Genomic DNA, 20,123 nt, shown 5'->3' with positions numbered 1-20,123 from the left:
GGATAAGAAAGCATTTGGAGCACTCAGATCCTCACAGTCCAGTCTCAGCAGTCTCCGGGAGAATTCTTCTGGCCTCTGCTTAAATGAGAAACTTGATCTACAGATGAGCTCACCTAGAAATAGCTCTGGTTTTGGGGAGAGTGGCTGCAGTTTATCCTGACTTCGTTGTGTGGCATTGCATACCTGCTCTGCTATGTCATCCCTCTTCTTCAGGCTCAGAGCAGGAAGGACAGGTGTGTGTGTGGAAAGCAACTGTTCTGGATTTTGTTGGAAAGCTCAAGTTGAAAGCATCCAGTGTGCTGAGTGTGCAGGTGTGGGAGCTCTGTGTTTGGGACAGGGGTGCTCCGTGTCTGGAAGAAACCCCAAAGTCTCTCCTCTGGAGCAGCTGGCTGTGGCATTCACTTGTGGCTGTGGGTAAAGTGCTTTCTCTGAGGTCACAGGGAGGGTTTGGTACAGCTAAACCTCCCCAGTGCTTCATTTTAGTGCCTATTCTTCTCTCTTGATAGCTGTGCTGCTGGTTTCTTCTTCCCAGACATAGTATTTGGATAGAAAAAGAAGTTGTTTTGTTCAGGGGAGACAGTCTCCTTCCTCGCCTTCCCATAGCTGTAATGCTGTATTACAGATCTGAGAGAAAACCCTCCAAGTCAATAAACAACAAAAAGCAGACTTATCTTTTATAGTGTTCTTGAAACAAATGTAAGGTTATAACACTAAAGCAGGTTTTATTAAATCTAGGCGTGAATCCATATTGAAGAAATAATCCACTGCTTCTTTTCTGCTTCTTGTCTTTTTAATTAGCACTGGCAATGGGATTGTTAGCTTTTAAGATATGGTAAATACGAGCCTATTAATATTATTGAATATAATACTCAAGAAGGTGCAGGGAAGGCTGGTAACTGTAGCTGTTTTATGGAGGAGCTAAAAGTGGGCTCTCTGCTGTTCCACACATCTTCCTTTATGACTACTGGGGTGAAGCCCATATTGGCAGCCCTTCCCCAGGTCCCTGGAGCAGCTGTTCCTGGAGCAGCCATCCCAGCAGGTGGTGTGGGACTCTTGTCCCTCAGTCCAGTCTGGCAGGATGGGTCTGAGCCCCTTTTCACAACAGTGAGTCTTTGGAGTTTAATATAGTTCTTACTCTTTTTCTTTGAGAAATGATTCACCAGTTCCTCCAATTAATGCTTTTTGAAGTGTTTTACTCTTGGTTTCAGTCTCTTAACTTGGACAAGGACTGGATTATAAGGGTTTAACAGTGATTAGCTCTGTTTACAGTATTTTTTCTTGCTCTGAAAGGTGCGGTGTTTGCTTTGAAAGGGGTTTTATTTTGCAGAGTTTCTGTTGACCACCTGCTTTTTTTCATAATTGGTTACAAGGACAATTGCTAGGCATAATAAATAAAAGATATGGCCTTCCAAGGCTGTGTCATAGGGACTGTACGTCAAAGATTCATAAACTGCGAGCAGAAGTATGTGCCTCTCCCTGGGGGCAGGGAAGCGCGTGCCGTGTTCACGTTTGGGGATCCTTCCAAGGTCACAAAGAGCCCGCAGTAGGAACTTCTCCAGTGCTGGCTGATGGCCTGGCTGGGCTGCAGCCGTGCTCAGGATAGGGCAGCCCACCAGCCTAGGTTTGCTGTGAACTCCTCTCCAGTGATAACATTTTTCTTTGTGGATTTTGTTAAAATTAGACTTTTTTGCCCTAGTCTTTCCATGCAGACCAAAGGCTGGAGTAGAGTGTGCGTTTGACACTCCTGAGTGTGTCTGATCTGTGTCTCAGCAGTCTTGTCAGTGTTGCTTTCAGTCCTGCCCAGGTCTTTTGGTGCTCAGCTCTCCATTAGGAAGTTTTTTGCCAGTGCCTGACCAAAAGTCTTATCATGGAATCATGGAATGACTTGGGTTGGATGATACCTTAGATCATCTCATTAAAACCCCCTGCCATGTGCAGGGACACCTTCCACTAGACCAGGTTGCTCCAAGTCCTGTCCAGCCAGACCTTGGACACTTCCATCATGGATCACCTGCATCTTGGGCTGACCAGCACTTGGAGTTCAAAACAATGTAGATAAACTCATGTTTAAAAATGTCAGGCCTCAATTGGTTTTCCTAGTGGAAACTCAAACTGGATTTACATGAAAAGAACATCCTAGAATGGGTGTGCCTGGAGACCCCTCACAGTAAGCCATCCCTGTTCCTTGTTGTGTATCCCATTTCATATATTGGTTCTTCCAGAAGTGTAATTTTAGCCCAAGGAAGTCTCTTTGCTGTTGTTTCCAGGCCACAGTCTGGTCTAGGAAACTCCTATCTTTACCACACATTGTGTCCCACCATGTCCAGTCTTGTATTAGGTTGTCCTTGGAGCAAAAGATGAGCCAATGAGTGTATTTTCCCTTCTAATTGTATATGTCAGTGATAAATCTTTTGAGAAGACTCAGGCCACATGTTCCTGAGGAGACTGCACTTCAGTCTCCATCCCAATCACTGTCCTTCATCACTCTCTTAAATCTGAAGGAGAAAACAGGAGGTTCAAAGGGAGACATGGGATGGGGGTGTGAGTGAAAATCTCATTTCATGTTCAGTGCACAGAGTCCATCCGGAACCCCCCAATAACTGCCTTAGCTGAGCCTCTGTCATTTGGAGGCCTCTTGTTCTGTCTCTGCCAAGTCCCTGTCGTCCACAAGACAAGACATCTGCAGTACATTTGTTTAAAGCAGGGAGATGACAAGCATTGAAACAGATGTTGGAAAGCAGAGCAGCAAAAGGCCTGTGCTCAGTGAATGGCCCATGGGCCAGGGCTGTTTGATGGCTGATTACAGAGTGAGCCAACTGCTCCTTCCAAGCAGGCTGCACCCAGGAGATCCCCTGGTGAGAGATGTACTTTGCCAACATGTGGTGCTCCCTTTGTCATTGTGCCTTTTCAGATGTACCTGGGGAGAGCACAGGGAGCGGGATCCTCATTCAGAACCCCTTAGATGAGTAACACTCTTGCTTATCCAGGCTGAATTGATTCCTGGTTTATGAGTTGAACCATTGGAAAGCATCAAGAGCGTGCCTCGGCATCCAACAGCCACTATCATTCATTAGTTTGAATGAAAAGCCTGCACAGGCTTTATCAAAGCTACAGAGAGTTTTATCATGATCAACATAAAACAATATTCTGTCTGAAACCTCTGCACCATATTGCCGTATAAAGAGCAGCTAATGTCTAGTGATCCTTGGTATATGAAGCAATTCAGGTTTATCACAAGCTGACATATTATGCTTTGACAGCAAAGAATCCCTTTTGTACCTGATCTCATGTTTCCTAAGACCAGCTTTTCACCTCCTCTCATCTTGTCTCTAGGAGCTGATCCCCTTGTGCTGGGGAGGTAGAGCTCTTGTTAAATGAACTCCTGAAACCTGGGAGTATTTACCTGTTAGTCATCTTGGGCAAGACACGAGCTTGCTGAGTAAGGGAGCCAGGCTGGGGCTCAGTTGTTCAGTGCTGTGGACAGGAACTGGATGGAAAACTGGCCCCTAGCAGGAAAAAAGTACCCCTTCATGATCTCATGTGTTTGATAGGCGTCCTGCAGTCAATGCCAAGGACACAAGGGCTGCCTCCTTCCCCAGGGTAAGGCACGGTCAGGTCTGCATGTGGTGCTTTCCCAGAGCTGGAGGGGCTCCTGTGCCTGGGCTGGAGCGCTCACCAGCATGCCCTTCACATTTACAGGGGGTTTCTGATACTCTACATGCATACAGACATTCCACTCCTACCTTACCTAAGGGAAGGAGAATGGGGCTCTCCAGGCTGTTTGAGCTGCCTACAGATGTGCTATCTGCCAAGGAAAGGCTGTTAGGCTCCATCACATTTCCGTCTTGTCCTGGTTAAGGGAAGGAGTGCCTCTTCTTCTATTCATTTTTTTTCCATCTCATTTTTTTTTCTTGGTGATGTTCCAGACAGGCAGTAGGTGACAGGCACATGGAGGGATTTTTTGGGTGTCCTGTGCAGGGCTGGGATGATCCTGATGAGTCTTTTCCAACTCAGCATGTTCTATGATAGCCTTGAAAATCATTACTGGATTGCCCCAGTCTTCACAGGGACTTGAACCATTTACCAAAAGCATTTTATAAAAGGACTGGCTCCCATATGTCCAAGTGAAAAACACTGGACTGTGCTTGAACCTCCTTATATCATTATTGTTTATCCAAAAGGATGAAAGGAAGAAAGATCCAGGACACCTGGAGGGATGAAGGGAAGCAGAGCTCCTCCGTGCCTGCCCTGCAGATTCCTTACCTGACCGGCCCATACTGAGCCACAAATGGACTGCAAATCTTGCTGCATAGCCAAAAGAGCCAAGAGGCAATTCCCCTTCTGCCCCAAAAGTCACTGCCATCTGCAGAGACAGGGAACTGCACCACGGGACTTTATTTTCAGGAAATCTTGCTAGTACCACTGTTTTGCAGGTAGCAGCCAGGACACTGCCAGTGGTGTGTCCCATCCAACCTTTTCTCTCTCTCTCTGGTGGAGCTTTGGTCCTCAGGTCTTTGTGCTCCCCTCATCTGAAACAGCACAGATACTGGTCAAGAGTTAATGTCTGCCAAGGCTTTGACCTGAACATGGAATTGAAGGGGAGCTAGGTGCATGAGTATGTTTTTGGTCATCTAAAATGGACATACCACTGAATAATGAGAATTTTATTAAGTGTAAAAGAGTTGTTATTATTTATTTAGAAGTGTATTGTTCCCAGACTTGTGCTTACCCTTCATGAAGCTGGCTTTGTGACTTAGCAATGCAGTCAGGAGTTGGACTTGATGATCCTTAAGATCTTTTCCAACATAAATGATTCTGTGGTTCCAGCTTGTCGTGCAGTGCTGGCTTTGGGCTCTGCTAGGTTTGGTTCTGCTTGTATTTCCCTAAAAGTTTTGCAGAGGCACATCTGGGCAGATGATGTGTGAGACCTGAGACCACTGTGTCCCTGCCCAGAGGTGGCCCAGGGCTCTCCCCACTGGAGCAGGGCCGGGACAAAGATCTCTACTCACATCCTTGCTGTCCACCACCTCTCAGGGCTTCAGACACCTTTTTCCTTCCTTCTTGAAATGCCATAATTTAGGCAGCATGTGTGAATTCAGACATCTAAGTGGTGTTGAAGCTAGCTGAAAGCAGAGGGAAGTGGAAGGTCTCCCTGCCCAAAGCAGGAGGGTATGAAGTAGATGATCTTCCAACCCAAACCATTCCAGTCCATTCTAGGATTCTCTGATACGATTCCATGAAGATTAAAGGGATTGATTGATGTGAGCAGATTCCTTCAGATGAAGGAATGGGAGAAATGTTTCTAAGTCTTATAGTTTTGTTTGTGGAGTTAAGTTTGCTAACCAGGCACAAAGAGATACAGTTGAAATAGGTCAGTGCTGTTAGTTGTAGGAAAAGTGTTTATTTGTGGCCTTAAAATGAAAAATCATTATGCCAGAAAATATTAATAAATAATTGATCAATAGTGGAAAAGGCTCTTTCTGTAAATAAACTCCAGTGTAATTAATAGCTCTGTGCTCAGTAGTGTTCATGCAAAAGAAGCTGGGGATGCAGTTAACGTGTCGGGGGCCTGAAGGACATCTGCAGATAAGGGTTAAACAGTCTGTTGAAGCTGAACTCATGAACCTGGTTAAACTGCTGGACTTGTTTGTTTCAATAAAACTTTCGTCTCCGCTGTGTACATATTTTATAGCATTCTAGAAGAAACACTTAAAGTCATATTTTTAATATAATGTTGGTAGCAAAGTATGAAGGACAGAAGAGGTAACAGAGAAGGCAACTTGCTAATGCAAAAGCAGTGTACTGAAAGTCACTTTTATTTCTTATTTATAATCTACATGCACACTCTGGATAATAGATGACAACGCTCATTCAGTACTTTAACTTCAAAGCAGAGAGAAGGCATGGATGACAGAGCTGGGAGCTGGAACACAAAGGTACTAACAACAAGAGGAAAAATGCCTGTTTACTGGATTGCATTTGTTAGCACGCTGTCTTCAGATATTGTTCCCCCAGGAATAGTGAGAATATGTGCTGCACGAACAATGATTTAACATCTGAAAATGGTACTTAAAGAGTTTTCTGTCTGGTAGTAATGTGATGAAGGCTTCTGAATGGAACCTGGGGACTTCATTTCTTCTATTTATCTATATGTCTCTCTGGTTTTAGTCAGTGGTAATTGCATATTTAACCCCTTAAATAGGTTTAACCCTCTCAGCACCAACTTTTTTTATTTTATTTTTGGTCTCACGTTTGCTTTTGTTACAGTACAGCTGTGCTGCTCTCATTCCCTGCCAAAAAACCAGAAAGACAAAAGGGATTTTGAAGAAGTTGTGGCCAGGGAAGTGCATTGAGAATAATACCAAGCTCCACCTCTCCTTTTTCCTCCTCCTGTTCTTCCTTTTTTGAGGAAAGCAATAGATAACAGCATCCAAGGAGGGTGTTTTAATGGGATTCAGTACAGCTGGGAGCCTTATAGCAGAGAGTGAGAGGGAGAAAGAGGGCTGTAATGAGGGGGGAAGTTGCAGATAGAGCAGTAAATCCACAGTATAAATTTGCTGCTTACTTCAGCACTCTACTTCTTTGCATCTTTCTCAATTAGCACTTATTCTGGGGGGCTTGCTTAATAGCTTATGTGAAACAAATATTAACATAAATTGTTTAATTATATCAAAATCTTGAATTCCTCCAAGACGTAAAATTGTTTTTAGCTAGGAATACATCTGCAATAAAACATCATCTAGTTAAAGTAAACGAGCTCTAAGGAAAGTCGTAAGATTGTAGCTGAGCTACTTTTACAGTTTATTTTCATGGTATTTAAATTATGATACCAGTGGGTATTTTTAATTAGTGCCTCTTTAAAGTGTGCACTTGTCTACATAAGCCATTTTGGCAAATTTGACTCATTCATACCGTGGTTGCTGTAAAAGAGGCCAGCACAGCCTGCAGGAATTGGAATTAAAAGTTTCTGCAAGCTGTTGTCGACATGACCACATCTCATTAACTTAAGAAATGGAGATTATTTGCCTGAAAGCTTGATTTGACTAACAGTAATCAAATATTAGGCTCAGTGGAGAAGGAAGAGAAAAAACAGCTTCACTGTTGTGATCTATATCCTTAAGTGTTGTGTGGTTCACTTTAAATAGCTGTGGCATATTTCTGCTGTGCCAAACATAAAGGGGAAAAATGATAAGACACATGGCTTTATGAATAATCTAAGGTTAGTTTTATTTTCCAGTCTGACATACTATTTACCAAGTTTACTAAGGGTAAATATACTTTTTCTGATGATTCTAACACCAAGAAGAATTAATTATCTTGAAAACAGTTTCAGAGTTTAAGCACTGGAAATTGCTTATATCTTGTGACTATTGACTGTTAAATAGGCATGAGCCTTGAATTTGTATCCTAGAATCATTTAACTGTTTTTAATGAAAGAAGATGAGGTAGGTTGCAAAATTTTGCATAAAAGAACCAAAATAGTGAAGTGCCTTTTTTCATGTGAATTCTTTAAATAGCTTGGCAAATGAAACAGCTGAGAGGGGAAAAAGAAAAATAAATCTATATTTTGTGCAATAATTAAGGTATGGGAGTAGGAAATTCAAAAATGTTTGTGCTTGAGAGAGTGGCAGGGTCCAAATTCAGCGTTGTGTGTTTGTCTGGTAAGTAAAGGACAATGTCATACCTAGATGGAAGCTGTGGCACTCGTTATTAAAAAAAAAAAAAGGTGCAGTTAAACAAAAGAAGATAAAGTCTTGCGCCTTTTTATGTCTTTGAACTGAGAACATGTGCTGCATTTTACTAAAGGAACATGAGCCTTGAATGTAAGTAACTGGTTTTTGCATTAGGTACTCCCTGGAGGTAGCAGAAAAATATCATGTCCCTGCATGAAATGCGAATGTGAAATCTACCAGAAAGAAATATTTATGACCATTTTATGCTTGATTAGACTTGGATGACATCTGTTAGAAGACAGGGACTGGACAAAGAGAGAGACGCTCGGGGGCAAATGTTAACAGAGTTGTTTAGATGATGCTGGGGCAGGAGCGTCCATTTACTGCCAGGCAAAACATAGGAATTGTGTTAGCGAGAGTGCAGCTGACAGGAATTCGCCGTGATGGAGACAGTGTAAACTGACGGGCTGAAATAGTAAAATGCAGCTGTTGATATTCGCCGCGCTGCCACGATTTATGGGCAGGTATCGCAGCTGAACACAGATACTGTAACTTCCAGGGAGCAGATGCATTAACAAAGTTATATAAATGTGAGTCAGTTATAAAAAAGCGACATCTTCACTTTTTAAAGTTGTTATTCCGCCAGGCTGTGCTGAGAGTTGGAAGGACTTTCCGGAAAGAAAAAAAGCTGGAGATTTTTTTTTTTTTTTTTTTTTTTTTAACTCTGCAGAACACAGTGCTCTGAAGCAATCAACCTGATTGTTTACTTTCCCCTCCTTGCTCTAGCACTGGAGCTTTTCCCCATGCTGGATGCTGCTCTTTTCTAAATGGAATGAAGTTCCTTGGCTGCATCTGCCCCAGTGCAGGGCAGGAGGGATGAGCATCCAACCGCCCTGGCCCAGGGCAGCAGCACCAGCAGCCCTTCAGCTGCTGTAAATCTTTAACTCCAAAGTTTGACAATTAATCGATGGTGAGCCTTTATGTGTTTTTAATGTTAAACTGTTGTTTACCAGCTCGACCAGAAGTGGGTTTTATGGCTGGAGGTACAAACACTCACATCACTCTGGGTCTTTTCCCAGCTTTCTTTTCCTGTAAATTTTCTCTGTCTGGAATGCTTATGGGAAATGTTATTTTGTTTTTGTTTGCAACAGCTCTGTTGTTTTGATTTTGTCTGAGTGGTATGGAAAACAGTACGTCACTTGGAGTGGGTGTTTTGTCTATTGGCCATTTGGCTATTCCACATATATTTCTCATACTTACTACATGATGACAAGAGAACCCAAATGGCATAATTTTCCAGCTGAATTTTGCTTTCCAGTTTAATAATAGTGAAAGGAAAACAAAGTTAATAGATTTAGCAGTTTTGATACTGCTCACATGCTGATAGATGCCTTTGGATTTTTTTTCCCTGTGGTTAAGGGTCTATTTAGACTAAGGTCAGATTAATGCATATATCAGTTTCTATAATAAACTGCATAAAGATTATGTTACACATTTTGCATACAGTTGTGAAAAACTGTAATTTAAGCACCCAAGTCCATAAAAGGGTAATAAACAACTTCAGTATCATCCATATGATTAGTCTAGGGTACTTTTTACAGTGATTTTTTTAGGCAGTCCATAACAGAATAAATAGCAGCAGATGCCTTTTAATTGAAAAATGATCTGAAATAAATTTTGCACTTGAAAAGAGAACACGGCATTCTCCATATATCTGTTTAGCTGGGGAGATTTGAATGTGAGATACACGGATTCTTGCATAGTATTTACCATGTTGGGGAGAGCATATCGACAGAGCACAGAATGCAGCTTTAAGACCAGATAATTTTTATGTATAGTACCGAAATATAAAATTGAAAGTATGATTAATTTTTCAATTTCTCTCAGCAGATATCTAATAATTGTGCCCATGGACTGCCAAAGGCTCCCATTAAAGATTTAAAATGCAAAGAAAGGTGGAATCAAAAAGATGGTATTTTGGATTAAATAATGTAAAAAAAAAAAACTGTAGGGCAATAGCAAAGTGAAAAGCTATTGGCAAAATAAAAGCGTCATGTCAACTCTCCTTGAGACAGATTTCAACATTTACACATTCAACTACATCTTTTTGTAGCTGGGATTTAAAATTAAAATACTTAAAGGTTGCTTAAGCCAGCTGTGATTTTAAAATACATTTTTGGACTTTCAGGTTTTGATATGCTTGTTCTCAAAACAGAGTGATGAGAAATGCAGTGTATGACCCTGTGTTATAAATATCTCCATAAATACAGTGGCAAGGGGTGTAATCTCTTGTCCAACATTTAAAAACATGTTAGCAAACTCTGTGGCATAACGTTTCTTTCATTAAGTACCAACAGATACAGGGTGGCCAGAAAGCATTTTGCAACAGCTTCTTGGGAATGTGCTATTTTTGTTAGCCTTGGAAAGAGGGATGCTGCAGCCATAGTATATAGAGGCTGTCAGAAAGGTCCAGCTTGACTTTTCCTCCCTTTTCTGTACTGTCTTTATCACTTTGCTCAGTTCCACATAATAACATCTTCATCTGAGATTGCTGTGGCACAGGGGAACTGCATTTGTTGATCAAATTTGGCTGGATAACACTGTGATCTCGTATCCTGAAGTGCGGAGATGTGCCTGGAATACGTAAGCATAAAGCTGGCCCCTTGATTGATTGATTCTGCCTGTCACAGAACAAGATAACTGGATCAGTAAATACCCTGTGCACTTCAACTTCATCTATACAATCAAAAGTGAGGGCATCATGGGGCTGAAAAACACCGAGGCATGATGGGAATATCTACATTTCAGAATGATAGCCAGGAACTTGCGAAAAGCGAGGAAGAAAAGAAAAATTTTTTATTCCTCCTTTTCCCTGTGTGTTTGTACACGAAGAGCAGTGAAAAGCACATTAATTTCGGTGTGCTTGCGGTGTGTCTATGTCTCCCTGGATTTATTTCAGCTTCACATCTGTGTAAGGCTGCTGCTGTTGCCAGTGGTGCTAACCCAGCATAAGGCAGGGGTAAAACGGATGGATCAGACTCTGGATATTCTAGGGAAGGCACGTTATTTGGGGTGTCCTGTAAGAAGGTGGCATTTTATCAGATAAATGTAATTAAGTTGTGCACCTGTCTGAGGTGATTTGCTACTTCGGCAACTCCTAGAACTGTTGGACTGAGCATTCCAAATTCAAGCGTCAGGATCCAGCTTTTTACTGGGAATTTAAATTGAATTTTAAAGGAGAATTAAGAGTGAAGGCACCAAAAAACAAAGTAAAAAAAAAGGTAAAAGATGACAGGTGGCAACATTGTAATTTAAAGGCCATATTTTAATCCAGAAAACAGAATATGAGCAAATCAGGCAGGATTTTTGCTGTGTTTTTCCAGAGGTCCTTTTGGGCTATAAAAAAAACTGCCTTAGCACAATTTCAAGAAATTCTGAAGATTGGTGTTCCCCTCAAAAGTGTGTGTGTGTTTATGACATACTGCTGATAGAAACAGTCAGTCCATCTCCAGCTTGGCACATCCTTTGTCCTGCACTGCACAGGGTTTGTCTCTATGAGCTGGGGTGACAGAGCGAGGAGAAGCCTCTCAGGGCACCTTCACCAAAGTGTTACAGCAGCAAGGTGTGGTCACCAGCCTGTCTCCTCCTCAGCCAGGTACTTGGCAAGCACAAGGTGTTAAAGCCACAACAAGCACTTGCCAGGCAAAGGCTGCTGTGGTCCTGTTGCATCTCACCCTCAGGACTGTCCTGCACACCTTCCTGAGCAGGGACAGGTGTCTGATCCCTGTGGGTCCTGTGATTCTGTGGCACTCTTACACCCTGTGTAACTGGATAATGCACTGCAGCAAATCCTTTGGCTCAGGGCTGTAAGATCAGGCAATTCTGGGAGCAGTTCATTGCAATGCTTTTGCCTTTAACTGTTTGAACAGTTTACTGTGAGATTTATGTGTGGTGTTTAATCTGGTACTTCTGTTTAGTGCTTCATTTCCCTAAGACACAGATAGCACAACTTTGTATAAAGCACTTAAATGATTGCTTCAGACACCTTGGAAGTGTGAGGGGCTGGAGAGATCCTGAACCCTGTGGTGGCAGCTGAAGACCTCTGAGGTTTATGCTGCTTCATAAACCAGCTTCAGCAGAAAATGCTGCCTGTTTTCCTGTTTGTATTCTTCTGCATCTAGGACCAGTTCTATCTGGCTGTGGTTTCAGTATATGTATCACTCCCAAGTACAGCACTGAAAACATTAAATGCTTGACTGGGCTCTCTAAACTGTAATTGTCTCTCTCTGGATTTTCTGGCATTCCCTCTGTTGGGGAAGGTTGTGAACTGTGTGATCAGGTACTTTGCTTCCTTTCCTTACCTTTGTGGTGACAAAAGGCCAGATATCCATTACTGAGGAGGTTACAGCATTTTCTCTGGGTTTACTCTGGGTGCAGCTTTCAGCACTTGGTTGGAGTACCATTACTGTATGACACTGCCATGATTTGCTGGCTGTTTTGGATAAGTGGTTGAAGGAAATTAATTGAAAGAAAATTCAACAAGTGGTATAAATAGCCTTTTCCAGTGTGATTGTGTAACTCATTTCCCAGGATTTCCTTAGGAATCTGCATTTTTTTCATCTAGTACCTGTCTTTCTGTGGAGAAGGTGGTTTTTCTTTTGGACTTAGAATTACTCAGAAGACAGAACAGTCTGGTATGGCTGTGCACCAAAATTACTTCCCTGTTAGAGCCTGCAGGCTTTGTTTGGAGAGAGGGTTTGAGGCTGTCTCCTAAGGGTCACAGGGCTTTACCTTCCTTGGTCCAGCAGATTGCAGCTTTGAACAATTCCTTTCTAAGAAATTGGACACGGGTGAGTTGCAGTGGTCACATATCCGTGAGGCTGCACACCTCCAGTGCTTCCTGATGAGCTGTCCAGGGAGCCTGGGCACAGATCTGCGGGCTGGTGGCCACAGCTGCCCGGCTGGGAGCTGGATGGTGGCCCAGGTACCCGGTGTGCTGGCCACAGCTGCCTGGCTGGGAGCTGGAGGTGGATGGTGGCCCAGGTACCCGGTGTGCTGGCCACAGCTGCCTGGCTGGGAGCTGGAGGTGGATGGTGGCCCAGGTACCCGGTGTGCTCAGAGCTGTCAGGGCGCTCACCGTCCGTGCAGAAACAAGCCTCGGGGCAAGTATCTGTGCTATTTGGCCACCATCTGGGAGAGCCACATGTGATGCTTGTAATCATATCTGTCTGCTGGAGGGGCTGGGTGCTCCCTGCGTGAGCTGACGTTCTGCAGCACCGGGAGTGCTCGCCAGATGAATGGAGGTGCTGGAGAGCCTCAGCTCCCAGGGAGACAGCGAGCAGGAGCTGAAAGCTGGAAGGGAAACCCTGCTTTGTACTGGCCGTAAGAAATAGAAGAAATAAGAGTTGTGTTCTTCTCTCCCAACAGCTGCAGTTGTAGTAAAGAGATGAGAAGCATCTTCCTCTTGAGCTTTCTCTGGAGAAACTGGGAGAAATGTCTGTCAAGTGGATACTTATAGGGTGTGCTGACCAGAAAATTCTATAATGACTTTGCTTCAGGTTGTGGTGGCTCAGACCAGGGGGATTCAGCCTTGTGGGACACATCATAATAAAGAGGTCTGGGCTATATGCAGCCCTTGATGGCTCTTCACACTCTTCGTGTAGCAGTCATTCTCTAATTTATGGCATTGGTGGAAAATTTGTTGTCGTGGAAATTAGCTGGAGGAAATTGACAGCTACCTGTAGACTGGCTTCTTTCCCAAACAATATAACACAACTCAAGGGGAGCTTTAAGTAAAGTCCAGCTATTTAGTAATCTATGATTAAATATTGGCTAAAAATGAAAAAATGGATAATATCTGCAGATTTCAGACAGTTGGGCTTGTTTTGTGTAGAAAATATGTGGCAAATGTTTATTTTTAAATGTTGACCACTGCTGTTAGGTATTTATGACGTTGGAAACACAACAGAAGGCTAAAAGCACCACAACAGCCTCAGGTTGGCTGAAATTGGCTGTAACCACAACTTGAAGAGGGAGTTTCATCCAACGTTAAATGCTGGAAAACCTCTCACAGCACTTCTCAGGGATCAAAAGCTTTGCAGAAGTGGTCACCACTACACAAGCAGTGTGGAGGATGCAGAAGCAATGAACTGCAGGAGTTTCAAGTGGCCAGGATCATTCTAAATAAAGTCTCCTGGGGAGCAAGAACCTTCCTTTCTGTGTTATGTACCTCTGTCCTTGTTCTTTTCTTTTCCCCAGTCCTTCAGCTGGCTGGGGTGAGAAGTGTAATTTTTAGGCAGTGTCTGCAGGGTGTTTTTATGAAGCACCAGTGTGAGAAAACTCCTGAATTTGACAGAGCAGTGGAAGGTGGGGCAGGTTCATGGCTCTGAGGGTAATTCTGAACCCCTCCACCATGGGCCTTGTTTTCTTTGGCTGGCAAGTCTGACAGGGCTGACATATTTATGTACAGAGCTAGTATTTAGCTTGGAATTTTACACCTATGAATGATGAACTAAACAGAACTCATTTATGTTTTTCCTTCCCTCTGTAGCTTTTTTTTTTCCTCTTATTTTTTTGAAATGTGAGGTTACGTATTGCAGACAAGTCTCAACATATCCACCCTGTGCTTGACCACCGGAATTAATAAGTAGCCACATTCCGTGATGATTCTATAGGGATTGGAAGCTAGGCAGCCGAGTTTGCTATGCAAGAGAGTTAATAAAAATTTTCATTGCTGGAGGAAAGCTTATATACAGTAGTCTGTTTGTCCTGTATTTCAACCACCTGAGTCAGAGCCAAAAAAGCAATTGTCTACTACATATTTCAAACAGATGCTGAGGGGTAAAAGGAGTGACTAGAATTCGCAGCAATAAAATGCTGGCTCTTTAAGTTCCCTTGAAGGAAGTGAACCTATAAAATTTTTGCTGCTGACTTGTTTGTCCAGTTCTTTGAAGTATTTAACATTAATTTAGTCTGCAAATCATTGCCACCTCAATTTTTCATTGAAGTATCAAAGCCTGCTAAACACATAACCTTGGAGTGCACGAAAACCCCTGATTCCTTTAGCAGATATATTCATTTAGCATTTACCCATTTGAAAACTTCTCCTGACTCTGGTGGTGGGGTATGCTTTAGGTATTTGCAAAGGAAAACTTTTTGAAGAATTTTTTTTTTTAAATTTTTTTAAATTACTATTAATTTCACTTGCTGTAGATAAGTGCATTTTAAGTGGTGGTGTACCACCCTTTTCTGTTAATAACACCCCTTGCTGCTCTGCATCAGGAACTGAGGTGGGAAGCCAGGATGGTTGTGTTTGGTGGATGTGCTCTGCAAAATGATTAGAGTTTGTAGGTGTTCAGGAGTAGATGTGCCTGCCTTGTGCTCACCTCTGAGTGCAGGAGCTGGGTGGAAGGCTGTGGTGGCAGAGGCTGGTGGTGCCTCAGGCTGCAGCTCTGTCTGCCAGCAGTTCCTGGCCTTTTGGGCTGTGCCCAGGATTTCTGAAAATAAGAATGAATTGATGACAATCCCACCCATGCCAAGTGAAGATGGAGTGTTTCCCTTGTCTCAGATATTCTGTCTTCCAAGCAGTCTGTGGGCTCAGACCAGCAAAATGTATGCAAGGGTCATTTTTGTTGCCTTTTTAGCAAAAAAAAATTAGGTTGTTCAGTAAGTGATGGATACAGTGGCAAGTTTCTGAAGTTAGTTATTGCTATGACATCCTGATCAACAACCTTCTCACAGGGGTTTCTTTTTCAGGTTTTTTTAAAACCTTCCCCCCCGCTTTTGACTTCTTCCTCCGAAAGTTAAGTTTCTCCTATTCTCCTGGGCCTTGTGCCTTGGGGGATAGGGAGAAGACCCCTGGTCCCACCACTGTGGGTTCCAGCTGAGCTGTGCCCTGCCTGGCACTGCCCACAGCAGCACTGCTGGGACCCGGCGGTGGCACAAGCAGAGGACTTCAGCTCTGAGGGGAAGCTTCAAAAAATGCCATCAGGCTTAACTTGGAAAAAAATATCAACACAGAGGGTGTCAATTGAAAACCAGCAGGGTGGGAAAGCTGCTGTACTGTAGTGGGAATGCAGCAGCCTCAAGGCCCTTTAAATGATTGGTGACACACTAGAGATATTGTTAAATTATCTTTTTTATTGGTTCTGGAGTCTTATGTCTTAAAAGACTATTCTTTGGAAGAAGTCAAGAGAATCCTTATATTTGGTTTAGATATAAACCTGAGATACAAAACCTGGATGTGGATCTGTACCTGAACTTTCCCAGGGTCTGGGGAGTATTTCAGGCTGGGATTTTGTTGTGAGACCTCTCTTTGCGTGTGATGGTCTGAATGACTTGTGTGTAGTGTTAAACTGCAGCACAGCCAAGCTTCAGCCAGAGATGTTGGTATTTTGGCATGTTTCCCCACCAAACAGGGAAATAGTGAAGTGTTTCTGTCTTAAGATTCTTTGAAGATTAAGACGATCATTTTCTGTTTTGTTTTCAGCACCAAAAATTGAGCACAAGGATTTACCAGTTTGTAAATTTACTGATTCTGTTGAAGAGAGGACCAGAGAAGGTTTGAGTTATGGTAGTAAGCAACAAAAGAAAAGGGGTTTTGCATCTAATTCAGCTTCTAAATGTTCAGAACTCCTTGTCTGTTTGTAGTTCATGAGTATTGTTTCCAGTGTTGCATTCTTCTCATCTCTGTGTTTTCATTGCCCTGTCTGTAAAATCCAGATGGTGGACAAGAGGCTTTTTAGTTTTGTTGAAGGACTGTAGGATGATTTTGAAGGGAATATATGTTGCTAGTAGTTTGTAAGAGAACCTGGAGCAAAGGCTTAATGAAGGGTTGCTGGTGAAACACTTTAATTCAAACACTCTGGTTAAGAGTTTTCTCTCCAGCCTGCACGGTCCCATATTTTACATTCACTCCCAGCATGGACTTCCTTTGCTGAAGGTCCCATAGGTAAGCCACGAGAGCAAAATATACTACAGGGCCTCATACCAACACTTGGAGTAGGAAACTTTAACCATCCAGCCTAATTTTTCATGGCTGTAGAACAATAGCCGAGATTGTGCTGTGGGTACAGAGGTGGCCACCGGGACGGCCCCGTTAGCCCCGCACAGGCAGCTCTGCCCCCTTCTCGGGCTGGGATGGAGCTGTGGCCCAGAGTGGCTGTTTTTTGTGGCCCATGGGTGTTTTTCTCCTGTGCTGGAGTGAGATCATGGTGGTGACACGGGAGAGGGCTGAGCACGGCTGTTGCCCGCGGAGCCGCGTTTTGTATCTGCCTGCTGGGGAGCAGCTGCAGGCGGAGGAAACCAGTAGGGATAATGGTGATGCTGAATGGGAAGAGAAGATTTTTTGAGCATGAAAAGGGCTGTTTATGTATCATAACCCCCTTTTCAATGCTGTAAACCCTTTGAAAGCAGCCTCCACTTTGCTGTGTGCAGCACGAAGCATCCAGGTTGGCTCCTCGGTAACAGCGGCAGCTCAGCGCAGTTTTTGTACCACTGTGGAGGAATGGGGGAAATTTTGAAAAAAAATCTCAACTGGCCAAAAAAATTCAGCATTTTTCAATTCTGTATTGATACCTGAGCAGCAGGCTGGCATCTACAGAGTGCTGAAATAGCTGTGAATTGGTAATTATGAATTACAGCAGGAGATCAGTTCAGCTTAGTGTTCCCAAAGCCTGAGAGATCAAAAGGTGCTAGTGAGAAAGGTAAAACATTGAGTGGCAGTCAATGTGCCAGGCTGCCTGAAACTTAGTTGCACTCCAGTTTATAGCTGAATTTTTTAAGGGGAAAATTTGAAAAAAGAGAATGTGGATAACATTTCTATTGAGGAATGGGTATTGCCAGGAAAATGACAAGGATGTGAAGCAGTTGCTGGGGTGCTCGTAGGTTTTTATATTTTTCTCAGTTTTATCCATTAGTTTACCTAGTAGAGCAGTAATTAAAGGAAGAAAAGCAGTAAGAAGCAGCAGGAGGGCAGGATTTTTCCTGCTTGTTTTTCCTTAATTTTCTATCAAATGCAGAGCAATACAACCGTTTATTTTTTAAGCTGCAAAAGTGCCCATTTCCCTTTTTCGTACCCTTTTCTCCCCAGCTGTCATGTACAGGAAATGGCAGTGTCAAATGATATATATTTGTGTGTCACGTTTCAGCCCAGTCTGGAGGGGTCAGTTACCCCTGGTTCACGTAGACCAGGCTGGTATCTCCCAGGCTTTTAAGAGCATCAGTAGATAAGAATCAAAATTTTGAAGCAGGGGATATCAAGAGAAGCAAAGGATTTGTGAGCATGCATAGAGGCCAGGCATCACCTCCAGCTGCTCAAAAGGTCCCTGTAAGACTGAAGTTAATCATTAGAAGAAATGGTCCAATTTTAAGGTGGCAAAAACCTCCTTTGCTTTTGCCAAGCTCTTATCCGAGGAGGAGGGCAGCCATTCCTGGAGAGCAGCCTGTCTGGGATGTATCTAGTAAAAATTGGAGATATTTTTCATCACTTTTAAAACCCTTTCACAAATTCCCCAGATTATTGGCAAAATAAGGGTAGTGGCAGATTCCTAATAACTCTCTTTCCCTTCTGCATCAATTATGTGTCTCTGTGAGGCAGAGCTTTGAGTCAGCTCTCCTTCATTTCGCTCTTCTGGTCGCTCCCAGGGGAGACAGTCTCTTGGTAATAGGAGCTACCTCAGTTCAGAGAAGAATACAGTTTTGTTCCCTTCTCGAATGACACATGACTATCAGGCATCTCAGGAGTTCTCTGAGTGGGCACATGAATTGAACCTTTTAGGAGTCTGGGTGATTAATGGCCTGGTGGGTAGGAAGCAGACGCTCGTTACAGGTCTGGGGGATCTGCCTGGCAGAATTAAAAGCTGCCGTGGTGGCAATGCCCTTTTACCCTCCCGAGCTCCCCTGCAAATGTCACCAGCACCGCTCGGAAAAGGAAACAAAGTTCACCACAGGGTGGTTTAGGGGATTTTTTTACTTTTGTTTTTGTTGCTCATGTGTTGTTGTGTGGGTTTTCTTACAGAGCAAGCACAAGAGATGTTTTAATTAGCCATGGTAGAATTGCTTTTGGCTTTATATGATTGTGTTTATTAAGGATCCTGGGCACATTGACATGGCTGTGATCCTTGTGTCTCAACCTGGCTGCTGAGGCAAAGTCTGTAGTGCTGCCGGTGTCTGTGGACAGGGCTGGATCCCGGTGCCAGCATCAAGTGGGGATTTTTTCCTAATATGGACAGTAGTCCACAAGCAACTGGACCGAGTCCATCAAACTAACGTTGCCAACAGCCAGTAGAAAGTTTGGCTGTGCTCTACTTGGACCAGCCCCGAGCTAGAGACCAGAAGGTAAAAGGCTTTTTCACACCCTTCCTTGACATCTCATGGCCAGTGTTGATGTTCTGAAGGCACAGCCCCAGGGATGCTGATGGGAGGTGTTGCCTGCTCACCACTTCCCTCTGCAAATTGCTCTACGGTCGGTCGTGGCTTTTGCAAAATGAAGCTGTTTTGTTTTGCTTTGTTTTGTTTTGTTTTCCTCCAGAGAAAGCTCAGAAAAGGAACAGAGCAGGCACTGGCATGCCTGTCTAAACCCCTTCCTTTTTAAATTTTTGGAACGTTCTCCTCTGTTTACCTTCTGGCCTAATACTGACGTAGTGCAAGTGTTTCCACTCACAAAACTTCCACTTGTCCTAATTTTGACAACGTGAAATTTCTGTATATTAATTCTTATCTGAGTTCTCAGTGGATTGCACAGCCAGTGCTTTAAATGGGCACTGGCAGCCCTTTCCTGGTCAGCAGGAAACTAAGTTTGTTTCTAAGGAAAATATTGTGAAGCAAAGGGCGGTTTTTTGTTGGTTTGTGTTGGTTTTGGGTTTTTTTTTTTAACATCTTGATGTTCTGTATTAGGCATAGACTGTTTTTAAACATGAGCACGTGTTCCTTTTCTTTGATGTTTTTCACGAAGAAGATTCTGTCTTCTACTTTAACAAAAGGCCCATGTTCCTTTTAAGTTGTTTTATTCTCCTAATGATATTGCTTACTCAGATAAATAGGTGTGTGTGTGTGTACACATTTAAAATGCAACATTCCCCTTCAACACACCATGGGTACACAGCAGAACTGATCTTCTGTAGTGATCTCCTGTGCCAGAATTTTCATGTTTTGAAATTAAAATGGATTCTCCTTATCTTCCCATAGCCCCTTTGATCCATTGCCTGTGGGTGCATAGTGGCACTAACAACAGAGAATGGGGAAGCTTCAGCTTTGCATGGCATCTTTAGCTCCACAGCATTAGCAGCATCCCTGTGAGGAGCTGGCCGCGCTCCTGGTGTGCCAGGAGAGCAGCCTGCTTCCCTACACCTCTCTTGTGCTTGATGCCAGCTGGGATTCTCCTCCTGGAAGGGTCCTGTGTGTTCCTGCCGGGTGTTTCTGCGTCGCTCTTCTCTTTTCCTGACCCTGTCA

The 20,123-nt window shown here is 43.3% G+C and overlaps 1 protein-coding gene across 18 annotated transcripts in view; it reads left to right on the top strand.

The window, feature by feature from the left end:
- The window catches only part of FOXP1 (forkhead box P1), a 379,651-nt gene that overhangs the window by 225,131 nt on the left and 134,397 nt on the right, over window positions 1-20,123 (top strand). The gene's annotated exons all lie outside the window — the stretch shown is intronic.

The sequence above is a fragment of the Pseudopodoces humilis genome, chromosome 13, assembly GCF_049639895.1.
Source record: "Pseudopodoces humilis isolate 2021_Gansu_Grassland_sample_001 chromosome 13, ASM4963989v1, whole genome shotgun sequence".
Taxonomy (NCBI): domain Eukaryota; kingdom Metazoa; phylum Chordata; class Aves; order Passeriformes; family Paridae; genus Pseudopodoces; species Pseudopodoces humilis.
This window is presented reverse-complemented; position numbering and strand designations above follow the sequence as displayed.